The following is a 13,701-nucleotide window of genomic DNA, read 5'->3' as shown; positions in this document are numbered from 1 at the left end:
AAGGCATCCTTTAGGGCCTCCCATGTTGATCACCTGAGGCAGACTTGTGGGGCCAAGAGTGTGGCTCTGGAATGAATTTGCCTGAGCTCCCGTCCAGCTGAACCACTTACACCCAGGATGAAGTGTGGTAACTTGTTTAACCATTCTGTGCTGCATGTTTCTCATCTCTAAATGGGAAGAACAGTACTTCATAAGCTTGTCCATAGGATTGAATATATAGAAAGCCCTTAAAATTGTGCTTGTATATAGTGAGCATTTTTTTTTTTTTTTACTAAATGTTATTAGTATTAGGCTCAAGCCCTTGGCATGACCAAGGGGCCCTCCAGTGGTGGCCCCTATGCACCTGCCCTGCCTCCCGTGTGTCTGCTATTACACTTCCCATCACTCTTCTCTGTTAAAGCCGGATTACTCTTTTAGCCCCAAACTCTGTTATGCCTTATCTCTGTTAACACTGCATTGCCTACTCGTCATTCCACCCTGGCCTTACCCAGCCTATTTTCTATTAAGTTTCTGCCATGTAAAATGGAATGCTGATACATCTGTGTTCCCAGCCAGGCATTTTGTTCACAGTTCTTCATTTCTCTTTCTCTCCTTTCTCTCCTAGACTGTGAACCTTTCAAGGGAAGGGGGAGTGTTAGAAACTCTGATAGCTATGGCACCTAGGAGCTCTTTCTTTTATGGAGGACATGTGTGTGTGTGTGTGTGTGTGTACATAATTCTGAAGTCATACAATTATATTTAAAGTACAGTCAGAGGAACTGGCTCCATCCTGGCAGCAAATCTCATTCATTACTATAAAAGGCATAAACTGTCTTTTTTTTCAAAATTAAATGTCTTTTAAGCACATTTGGCAAAGTAAATTAAAGATCCCACTCATTGAATATACCTGAGATTTTTTCTAACATCATTTGATGTACTATAAAATTTCCTTCTTAATATGTAATTTTTCCATTTCATTTTTGTTTTAAAGTATACCTCAGATAACGCTGCTATTAGCTATCTACACTATCTTTTCTCAGCTAGTTCAGCAGTAATTCAAAGCAGCAATGAAAATTATCATGTCTTCTTATTTTTCCCTTTTGGAAGATTTTACCCATATCTAATGAAGGATCCCACATAAACCCATAATTATATTATTCAAATGAAAATAATTACCTACATTTCAATGATGGCTCAAGTACGCATTTGTGTTTATAAAACAGCAAAATTAATAAATCATACTTGAACTTAATTCAAATATATGCCCCACATTCAAACACTTCCCTCTTACTGCTACCAACAAACATAACAAACATGTTTCTAAACTTAAATGTTGCAGTATCCCTAGCACTCGCTGTTGTTGTCAAGCTTGCCTCTCCATCAACCACACAACATTAGAAGTGATCTTTTACATTTTTAACCAGACCATGTCAATTCCCCAGTAAAAACCCTCCCATCTTTTTGGTCTGACATCTTTAGGATGGCCTTTGAGGTCCAGAATGACCTGCTGCTACCTGCCTAGCTAGATCCCTTCTCTTGCTACTATGCCCTGGGTCACTATAACTACTGATACAATGAATTTTTTTTCCTTCACTTTGTACATGATATTTATTCCTGCGCTAGACCTTTGCACTAGTATCTACTCTGTTTGCAGTGCTAGGTATTGAGTATGAGGCTGAGTCCTTAGCTTACCTGCGTTCTCCTTCTTGACTGTCTCCTTGACGGCCTCACTTCACTAAGCCCTTCCAGGCATTGTGGGCTTCATGGCTGCTGACATCTCTCTTAATCAGATCTTCCTCACTCTCCCTACTTGATAACTTTGCTAATTCATTCTGGTTTGGATTTTGGTGATTGGACTCCTCAGAATCACTGCTGCTCCCCCTTGTGTCACCTGTTTTATCCCTTTCACTCATCCATGACAGCCAAGGAATACAAGATTGCAAGCTAAGTCTCTCAAGTCAGGGAACGTTCTTCGACTACACTGTGTCACCACATATTGGCCTGGGATTTCTTGTAGCAGTAGATTCTTTCTCCAGTTGTGGACAGAAATTTCTAGAAATATAGGACTTGAACATATACTAAAGAACTCAAAATTCTTTGTGCAACCTAATGCACTACACTCTATTTAGTAAGATAAGCAGCCATCAATTAAGAAAGCATTCAAGCTCAAAAAACCACACTGTTATTAATTCCTGTAATAATTATTGAACCCTGAGCATCCTTAAGAAGGGATCTCTAAAGCTGCTTCTAGAGGTTTGGCTTCAAGAAGCTGAGAGAAGAAAACAAGAGCTGTGATAGCCACTTTCTTCTTTCACTGTGACCTCTCCACCCCTTCTGACAACTCTCAAAGAAAGATATTTTCTGGATGATGTGCAATTCCTTTATACAAAATTCCATGTAAACTCAGACACTTAAGTTTGCCCACAAAGATTAAGACAAAAAAAAAACAGTTAATGAATCATCTTAATGTTTTGTCTTTTAATTACTAAGCCTCTGGAACTTGGCAAATCATCTGAGTAATTGACTAATCCACCAAATCTTGTCTCAATATAGAAGGAAGGAATTGAAGGGCTGTAGAAACCCTTTCTTTCTCAAGATTTTAAACCACACATCAAATTGGGAGAAAGTGAATGTTTTGTTCCACTTCTACCCCATGACAGCAGATGCTTTGGCTGCTGTAGGAGGGAAGATAAATAAGAAAGCAAAAGAGAAAACTGTTCATCATACATGATTTAGACATAAATACAGGGAATGGAAGAAAATGATTTTCTTTCCACATGTAATAAAAAGGAGACTTGAAATAATAGCTATATTCAAATAAAACATTATCAACAAAATAATCTCCGTATGAGAGAAATGCTATAATTTGTGTCTCATTTGTTCAGCGTGCTGAACCATTGAGCCATAGCTATGATTTTGAATACACACACACACACACACACACACACACACACACACATGAATTGTCAAATAGAAAGAAAAATTCAGGCCACGTTCCATATCTCATTATTTGTTCTCATTCTGGAAAGAATTCTAAATGTTTGATTTTTTTCTGATTCCCTAAAACATTCTGAAAACACCAGGTTTTACCTGTATGGAACCACTGGATATGTGTTTAAGTGCCTTTTCTCTATTATTATTATTATTATTATTATTATTATTATTATTATTATTATTATTTTATTATTATTTTGATACTGGGATCGAACTCAGGACTTTGTGCTTGCAATAAAAGTGTGTTTTTACTCATTTAATGGTCTTTAACACAAGATAAACACAATTTTTATGAAGAAACTAGACTACCTACAAAACATTTAATTACTCATTTTTTCTAATTGGGGTCTCTACTTATATTGAAAATGAATGTCTAGGCACAATAGCCTTATAAACATTGCCCAAAAGTTCATGTACAAATAAAGATTGTAATCAGAAATATTAGGCATTGTGAAGTTAAGTCTGAGTTGGACCCATAGCCACAATATTTTCCAATTTATTTATGGAAGAGTTGTTTGAACTAGCAATAGCCTGAAAAATGAGGAAAATAAAACTTACCTTCCAATATTACTTTGATGATTGAATAGTAACTACTCATCTGTTAAAATGCTAAGTAGATTTTACAAAATATAGCAAGCTATAAATGTACATTCTCATGTATATCTGAGAAAATGTCATGTAAGATTTACTTTAATGTCAAGAATTCAATAACCAAGTGTATATGAAAGGAACATATTGAATTAGGTGGAATTAAATTTCTTTCTCTATAAATCATATGCCATGGCTATGTAAATCCAAAAAGAAATGAGACTGAATTTTGTTTTAAAATTAATTAATTTTAGCAAGAAAAGAAATTCAAGGGCTGGGGATTTAGCTCAGTGGTTCCGCTGCCTGCCTTGCAAGCACAAGGACCTGAGTTCGATCCCTGGTACCCCCACAAAAAAAATTCAATTGTTTGAGTTACATAAAATGAGGACAAAAGGTGTGTGTGAATAGGTGTATGTGTGTATGTGTGTGTATGTGTGTGTGTAGAAAGTATGGGTTACCTAATAAATACATCTAACAACCTGTAAATACATGAAGCTGATTGAGTCTGTTCTGTCCATATAACACAGATTTGGGGGATATCACCTTAAAATTAAAAGAGAATCTTCCCTTTATTTTACTGTAAGCTACTCCAGAATTTAAAGATAATTGTGCTTATCTGGGATGATGAATATCAGTGGTTCATATTTCCATGTTTCTGTTAAATACAATTCTTATTATAGAATAAATAATTCAAGAAAAATTTAAAGTGCTTGAATTCATTTATACTAGTCATGCATTTTGGTTGGCAAATATTAAATTAAAATAAAAGACATTTAAACATATCATCTAATTATTTTGTCTTTATTTTGCTAATCATCAGTATAATTCTAAACATCTGATGTTTAGCAACTGTGTTTTATTTTGTTTTTAGTTCTATAGATGCAATTATGCTGTAAGTAAACCAAGTTAAAAAATGGAGACCATGCATTGTATATGGTTATCCAGATGCACTCACATCCTTAAAGCTTCAGTCACAACATCCATTCTTTTCAGTAATATTTCTTTTCTTGTGCAAGGAATGATAAAAACACACTGTGAATGTTTTTAAAAAGTATTACAATAAAAGACATATGGCCATTAATCCCCCTCACAGCACTGCCCCTGTCTTGTAAGAGTTATTCTATTGTTTTTGCCACTTTCTGAAGCAGTTTCATTTTTTAGAAATCAAAACAATTTATGAATTGGTATAATTAAAGGAGGAAATATATAGAGAAGATAAGAGGTTTTAAGATTTTCATTTCCTTTGGTTGTTTTGCTACATACATAGCCACTGTGCATATTAAACTAATATATTTATTTCTCTCTTTCTCAACAGCTTAAAAAGTAATAACTCAAGTATTTGATAACAGAGTGGAACAGTTAAACAACTATCTATGTGCTTCCCATGATATGTCCTCTATACTGTAAGTACATGTTTACTATTTTTCAAACTAGCTTGATTGTGGGAGAAATGTGTTCAGTTAGGATTTGCAGATAACTTAGGTTGCTTCAAAAATTATAAGCAAAAATGCATCCGAGATGTAGGATATATTTATGAGATTGGCAGATATGAAAAGATGTTCTTTAAATTAACCTTAAAACTATATCAAAGCTAAAGCTTAAAATAATCATTCATTAGGACCAGGGATTTAGCTCAGTGGTTCTGCTGCCTGCCTCTCAAGCACAAGGTCCCGAGTTTGATCCCTGGTACTACTACTACTACTACTACTACTACCACTACTACTACTAATAATAATAATAAGTTATTGTGGCAGAATAATGTATTGATGTTTAATTATACTTGAAAGCCTTATTAATGTTCTCAAGATCTTTAATTTTTTAGAAACAAGTTACATAAATATTGGGCATATACATTCTTGTTCGAAAGTATTACAAGTCCTTAAAATTTCCCTTAAGATATAATTAGCAATATCATTTTAAATTCAGGTCAGTTTCTTTTTGTGTTGTTATCTTTTGAAAATGAGTTTTAATTTCGACTAAATAATACTTGCAGCACTAAATAATTCATATATATGGATATAATTTCTTAAGTAACTCAAAAGGTAAGGAAGAGTGGTCTTTGAACGAATATAAAGCTCTTAATCCTCATTTTATATTTCTGTAAAATAAAGAAACAAAGAGCTGGATGCTATGCTTTGCTTTTGTGTAACAAGTACTAAGCATTTTTAGCATTAAATAAAGATAGTTCACAATACATTTCAAAGGGCTGAAAGAAAAGATTTTTAATGTTTTCACCCTGGAGAAATGATAACTAAGGAAATAGATGTACTTATATTGATTCAAACATAGTAAAACATGTATGTGTATCAAAAGATCACACTGTGCCCAATAGATACATACAATTTTATGTCATTTAAAAATAAAAATAAATACATTTTTAAAGCAATCAAAAGAAAAGAGAAGTGCTGAACCGTAAGTACCAACTCATAGAAACGGGAAAGAAAGGAGGCAGTCCTATCTCTTTCCCTCGGAAGAGTCTAAGCCATGAGCTAGAGTCCTTCAGCCTCAGAACTTAGCATTTCTGACATGTTTAGGGAATCAGAAGATGCTGAATATTAACGCCTAATACACCCAGCCCTAGAATCACCATCCCAAGCCTTACTCTCTAGTCTCCCACTTCTACTTCGCTGAAACTCCTGTCTGAGGGTATGAAAGCTGTCATCAATGACAGGGCATGGAGTGAGCCTTGATGCTTCTCCATGGAAGATAGAATGTAATGAGCACCCTCCTGTGGAAATCATGGGGTACCTGGTTACATTTTGAAGATTGAAGGTGAGGGATAATTTATTGACATTCCGTTTCAAAATATTGAAGGTATTTTGACATGAAATATTATTTAATACACAATATGGGCTTCTGAAGGAATGCTATCTAATAACGATATAATGTTAAACCTCAGTGATAGAGAACCTCAGGATAGACCAAGTCAAACAGACCTTCAAAATTTTAGTTCTGTGCATAGGTCACATTAATAGAAAGCTATAGGAAACAACTATAAAAACTAGGTAGTAGATGTTCAATAAACCAAGTCAGAAATGAAAAGCAAATACCACATCTTCCTAAATATGTGAAAGTTAAGTAAAAATGGATCTGAATATAGAATAGTTGTTACTACAGGTTGGAAACAGTAGGTGGGGAATTGAAAGAAACATAAAAGTAGTGATATCTAATATTTCACAGCAATTGTCCCCAACATTTTGGCAGCAGAAACTGGTTTCATTAAAGATGATTTTTTCACAGATGGTCACAGGGGGTGGAGGTTACGGGGTTATTTTGGTGTAATTTCAGTACATTACACTCATCATCCACTTGACTTTTATTATTACAGTGGGCAATTTATTTCTATTTTTGGAGTAGGATTTTCACGAACAGCACGCAACCCAGATTCTTTGCCTCTACTATTCACAGTAGAGTCCACACTTCTGTGAAAATTGAGTGCTGCTACAGATCTGACATCAGTATACTTATAAAGGATTGAAATATCACATGATACTGAATAAATATGGAAAATAATTGCTGTTAATCAAACTTTTCAAAAATGTTTAAGTAGAGGGAAATGCAAATTATCTGGACTTGATCAATATATGCTACATACATGTATTATGACAATACTTCCCATTAAATTTAAAAATACTTAATCATTGGCAAAACTACCCTTAAGGTGATTATAATCCTTTCCACTGCTTTATCAGCATATTTTGCCATTTTTTTCCTTTGCTAGAAGAATTCAAGAACTTCTATTATTTGTCATAAAATGTTCTTTCATGCCTTAACATTTAAAACTTATCAAATCTCTTCATGTATGTTTGCATTTTTGATGGTTCGTACTATTTAGACTACCTGAAACTATAACTATGGCTTAATTTTAGCCTTTGGTTTCATATTCTCTGGCTATACTGTATTGTTGGCTAAATAGGCACACTAATTTGAAAATTATTTGAGTAGTGTTAGTTTATATATTTATGTAGATATAGGTATAAATATAAAATGTATAAATAAAATGGCCAAAATAATGGTAATATTTTTATAAAATTTTGGTAACAATTTGTTTAACTTAACACAATAGTAGCATTGATTTTAAGAATATTATTCATATTTAATTCCAGAACTCTCTCCTTATTCATCTTTTTCTTGTTGGACTTCCTGGTAGAATACCATCTCCCACTTCTGCTACTAGATCAGAATTCATTCCTGCTAATTTATTTCTATTATAGTTGATGCAAAGACACTTTTTCTTTGGCAAACTTTTGGGAACTATAGTACCTTATTTTTGAAAATCAAAAATACCACAAAACATAATCAATGAGAAGTCATTTCTTTATTACAAACATCGCTGTGTCACAAAAGCATTTATCATGCCTTTTCTTAGACAAAAATCTTCCCTGGTTAAATTGTGTTGTATTTATTTAATAAGAAATAGATTTGCTTTATGTAGCGAAACAGATCAACCCTTGTAATTGTGATCCTTTTCTTTAATACCTGTATCACAATACCTATCTGCTACAATTTTTTCAAATTAAAGTGATCTTATGCTCCACAAATAGATTTAATATGAAGAAAATTATAGCGTATTCATAGTTATCAATAAATCAGGCTTTCTCTTTATTGCTTTCCAATCACAATGTCGACTTCTGGGGAGCTTATTCTATTAGGCAATTTGAAAATACTTTATTAGGCTATTTGGAAAGCTTCTTGAATTGAAAGGAGTATAAATAATGAAAGATGATACACCAGTACCAAAACAAATTCTGTACCCTCAATCAGTACCATCGTAGGTATAGGAGGCACAAGAAAAATCAGTCTGGTATGTGTTTGTATGTAAATTTCATTGGGTATCTGCTAAAATACCTAAATGTACTTGCAAAGAATATCCCCAACTCTTCTTCCTGACAGTATTTGACTGCTTAGAGTTCTCACTATTTTCTTTTTTCTAATCTTGTTACCACAGTAGAAGCTAATTTCATTTTGTTATTTTGCTCTGGTTTCATTTCAGGGTTATTTAGGAAAGTTTCTATTTTGTGGAGCCTCTCTCTCTTTTCTTACATCTTTCTACTGTATTGCTGATGAATAATCGGTTGCTGATGAATAATTGTGGTATAATTGAATTTCTAAACAAAATGCCAATGAATACACTTTTCTGTGAAGGAAAATGGGTTTGAGAAGTTAAGTAACTTCAGGAGCAATTAAGGGAGGCTGGGAGGTGCTGCAAATGGCAGGAGATCCAGAACCCCAGTGTTGGTGATGGGCATTCTTCATGCAGGGGAACGTGATTCTTGGTATAAAAGCAGATAGGGAGTAGATAGATAGATAGATGTGTTTTTATATGGAGGTGGAAAATGCATGGAAAAATAGATAACTCATTCTTGCACTATACACCCAGTATTGTCCATACCATGGGCAACTGAGTCAGATTTTACATCTGCTCAGAGCCTGGGTTGGAGATGGAGAATACACCCTAAAGAGAACTTGTCACTGAGTGTTCCAGGAGGAGATGAGAGATGAGCTGGGCAGCCAGAAGGAGTTCAGGAAAGTGTTTCCATTCAATATTAAGTTATGTGCTTTGCTGAGATCTAAACCTCTGTATCTAAAATTTTGGAAACATCTGCCAACCTTTCTTGAGTGCCTATTTCTAGGTTTCTCTTGATAGTACAAAAGCAGAGCAATGTTTAAAAATGCTCCAAAACATGTTTATTCAATGCTCAATAAGCCCTGAAATTAATATAGTTGTTTGCATGTTTTCTTTTATTGCTAGCCCATGTATACTTTTACATGATATAATTATAATTTTATGTTGTATTTTGTAATTAATGCCACTATAAAAGTTTTATCATATTCATTATTTCATGGCCTTATAATGACTGCCTGCTTAACTTCCTTTATGGTGGCTATTTAAGTATTCCTGAGCGTTTATATATATATTAAGTATTTATATCCTTATTTTGTATCATTTGATTTTCCAGAGGAAGTAGAGTTTAGGATCCCATATTAGGCTTGGGGTTACTATCTAGATATTCAGAATCTGCCACGGTTGTGACAATGAAAGCTGTCCTAAAATTTCTAAGCCTACTTTCATAAACAAATAGAAGGATAACTTTTTTGTGAAGACTATAAGAAAAAATATATGCAAAGTACCTATTTTAGCAAATTTCGAGGAATTAAATTATCTAGATAAAGAATATGACTGTACATATTCTTTCCATGACTGTGCCAAATTATTAACTACAATATTCAGTTGTGAAATGAATCCTCCACTTTTTAATGAAAGCAAAAAAACAAAGAAAACTAAAGCCAATTTTGTTATTTATTTAAAGAAGGGCAATGTATACTAGCCAGGCACATGTAATCAAAGAAGAAAAGGCTCAGGCATTGTACAGGGTTTTAGATGAAGAATAAAATTCAGGGATTTGCGGATTTTGGGAGAAGTATATTGATGTTTATAGAAATATGGTTTCTCAAATGGTGATATCATTGGTTAACTTTTATGAATTTTGTTGGAGTCATTCTCTGATTAGCTTAATGATTACATATTGATTACATTCCTTGTGGGGAATTGTTACATGTACAGTGTAACATATTTCAACTATTTTCATCCCTTTCCCCAGTTGGTTTCTAAAGCTAAATTCATTACTGAATATGCAATTTTGAAACTACTTCTGGTGAGTACTTGTTATCATAGCTTCAGAAAAACCAGTTATTTTCTAGCAGTAGGAATATTTTATTTTCAAACTGTATGAGAATAAAACTTTCATGTGGAGAAATAATGGAGAATGCCAAAAAAGAGATCTCTGTAAGCAAATCTAGGCTATAACTCTTAAGTTTACTTTAAAGGGAGTCTTATTCTAATGAGAAATTCTGTGTAGGTATCAAATAGTGAACTAAATGAGAAAGTTGGTACCCAGAAAACAGAGCAGTAGCACTTAGATGGAAAGATAAGTATATTTTATGAAAGGTAAAAAATCACAGATAATTTATTTATACTTCAGTGTCAAAAACCAAAAACTGACATTTTGTGGAACCATAAAGATTGTTTTTATTAAAAATTTTAGATCATGGAGTTATTTTTCTCTTAATTTGGACTCCTCATGGGTATATGATGATCTTCATTGTTCAGTTTTTAGTTGGGGAATCATTCTCTCTCATTTACACACACACACACACACACACACACACACACACACACACACATGCACGCACGCATTCTCCCACCATTCAAAAAATAACTCTACTCTGAGCTGAGGATTTAGCTCAGTGGTACTGGCGCCTGCCTCGCGAGCACAGGGACCTGAGTTCGATCCCCAGTACCAAAAAATAAATAAATAAAATAAAAAATAACTCTCCACTTCTTCTGGCTGTTTTCCAAAAAGATCTATTTCCTTTTTTTTTTTCTTTTTGAAAAATATATTAAATCAGGTTAAGACACATCAGGTTAACTCATTACAGGCAATGCCTTGTATCCCCACTTATGACTCATCTACAGCTTACTCCAGGACAATCAATAGATGACTCCAGTGTAACCTCTTGAAAAAAGCTTGAATTTAAGATCAGAGAGAATAGCAAGCAGTTTCCATTTCTTCCATTTACTGGCTGATGTGACTTTCCATAAGTACTTTAAGCTCCACGATTTTCATTTTATAAATTCTATTAAAAGCATGGCTATCATACTGCAATTAAATTATATACCGAAAATATAGAATACTCCTTTTATCCAAAAGGGCCCACATATACGATAAACCTTCTTTGTATTTATTTCTTATTTTCTCTTACCACATTGATAGCTAAAAGCTCCATTAGGCCCATTATGTCAATATCCCAATGTCTTTATCTCGCACTTTATGAGGCAAGTCAGTTTACCTAATTTTGCTCATTTGAAGACAGTAATTCTTGCTCCGTTTCAATCTCATTTTGAGAATGACAGCATGAAATGTGCAAATGATCGCCAAAGTATTTAAGAACTGTTAGCATTTTAAAGTGTGACATTGTCGAGCTTGGGATTTAGCTCAGTGGTTCCGCCACTTGCCTCGCAAGTGCAAGGACATGAGTTTGATCCCCGGTACCCCCCCAAAATTTTTGACATTGTCTATACGCAAGGCACTGTGCTGGCACACAGTATTCGTGAGCTCAGCCTTTTTAATCTTATTTGTAATATTTATGGAAAGTAACTATCACCTGAACCAAGCTCCATGGCTGGGAGTGTGCAGAGCCAGCACTGAGGTCTTTCTAACCTCACCTCCGCATCCAGCGCTCTATGTAGGAGCTAGTGGTCGTGATCATATTCAGTTACCTTTCAGTAAAAAATAATCTTTGGCAATTTTTGGATCACATTTCATCACTGTTTAGCTACTTTTCAAAGGTTGCTATTAGAGCTCCTGCTAGCATTACAGAGCTAGGTCCCACTTTTATTCGCTTGAGGTTGAAGATGTTTGATTTCTGCTTCATTAATTTATACTTCTCTTTTCTATGGTTTTTGCTATGCTCAACATTTTATTTTGTTTTTGAAAGACACATGCAGCATTTAAGATTTTGAGCCACGTGCAGTTTCCCTCCAACCTGTGCTGAGAAGGTTGATTTGGCCTCAGACCCTCTCCTTCCTCTCCCCCAAAGAGAAGTTAAACTTCTGCACAACCTTTGGATTTTGTTCTTTACATCCTTAAAGTTCTGAAGCTTTCAAACTGTGCACAAATCAACTGTGCAGAAAAACATCTACAATACCTTTATGCTAATCTGCAGATCAGGAATATGTTTTAAATTGTCACTTAAGTGCACACATGCAATGAATTGTGAGACTACTGTATTTTAAAAGAAAGGATTTTGTCTCTCCTTCTGAGGATACAGAGTGTAGTTTGTATATACATATATTTGTAAATCCAAACTGCACTTTAATTTGTGCCATTTTCTCTTATAAATATGCTTAATTCACATAAATTAATTCAATGCAGATAGAGGCAATGCTACTTCTGCATTTATTAATGTTTCTGTAGTAAGTAAAGCATATTAAATCTTTGAGAAGAGAATTTAAATCAACAGTTAAAACCTATTAATCTAAATAATAAGTCATCATAGACTAATTTGGTAAAGAGTTTCAGGTTATATGGCTGGAGGGATAAAAACATCTATTTTTAGAAATTACATTTTCTTAAATTTTTGTAAAGACTTCTTAAAGAAAGCTTTAAAATAATATATTTTAAAAGATCTTCAAGAACATAATTATTTAAAAAATTCAGGATAACAATAAAGGATTCACCATTTTTTAATTTAAAAACTTGGACATGATATTTGCAAAAAATAAACTGGAAAAAGTCTTAATTTATAATATTTAAAGAATGTCTAAAATGAATTCAAAAAAGCAAGCAGTTTAATAAAAAGGAACAGCCAGGCATGGTGGCTCACGCCTATAATCCCAGCACTTGGGAGGCTGAGGCAGGAGGATTGCTGTGAGTTCGAGACCAACCTGGGCTACATAGTGAGTTCCAGGTCAATCTCAACTACATAGTAAGACCCTGTCTCAAAAAACCAAAAAAAAAAAAAAAAGAAAAGTAGTAAAAAGTAACAAATAAAGCATAATAGTCATCATAAGTGAAATAAAAATGATCCATAAATAACAAATAACCTCACCCTCATTATTTTTTTTCTTTTCATTGAGTTTATCGGTACATTCTAGGTATACAATACAGTTACATTCATTACTGGGATCTTGTACCTTCACATGATGGTCTTGCTTCTCATTTTTTCCCCTTATCCCTGCCCTCCCTTCACCCCCTCTTTCCCTCCCCATTTACAAACGCTTTATTTCCATTTTTTCATTTTCTCCTATATTTTTTTTCTTTTCCCTTATTCCCCTTCCCCTACCCTTCCCACTTCCCTACACCTTTAGCCCCTTTCTTCCTATTTCACATTGTCCATTATCTCATTAGGATCTTACGTACTGTTATAGTTTTTCTAGGTACGAGATGATAGCTGTGACACGCAATCTATATAACTCTCATCCATGTTGACTTTCCATGTTCAGAGTTGTCTGTGATCTCCCTCCCTTGGTTGTGGAACCAGTGACCTCCTCATAACCAATAAAACCTAAGATGAGATGTTATGCCATGATCAGATTACATGGGAAGTCATTACTAAAATTCTAAAATTCTCTTTATA

General features: G+C 34.0%; 1 protein-coding gene across 3 annotated transcripts in view; it reads left to right on the top strand.

Annotated features, from left to right (window-relative positions):
• Fut9 (fucosyltransferase 9) overlaps positions 1-13,701 on the top strand; it is a 187,301-nt gene that overhangs the window by 89,649 nt on the left and 83,951 nt on the right. For 2 of the 3 annotated variants that reach the window (XM_010603645.1, XM_010603646.1), the window contains one exon: positions 4,877-4,964. The gene's annotated coding sequence lies outside the window, so the exon portion shown is untranslated. Of the gene's footprint in view, positions 1-4,748; positions 4,965-13,701 lie in introns of those variants that run through there. The other variant, XM_033763476.1, reaches the window with a different exon arrangement.

This window comes from Fukomys damarensis, unplaced genomic scaffold, assembly GCF_012274545.1.
Source record: "Fukomys damarensis isolate Sample0158 unplaced genomic scaffold, DMR_v1.0_HiC HiC_scaffold_14, whole genome shotgun sequence".
Lineage (NCBI taxonomy): Eukaryota > Metazoa > Chordata > Mammalia > Rodentia > Bathyergidae > Fukomys > Fukomys damarensis.
This window is presented reverse-complemented; position numbering and strand designations above follow the sequence as displayed.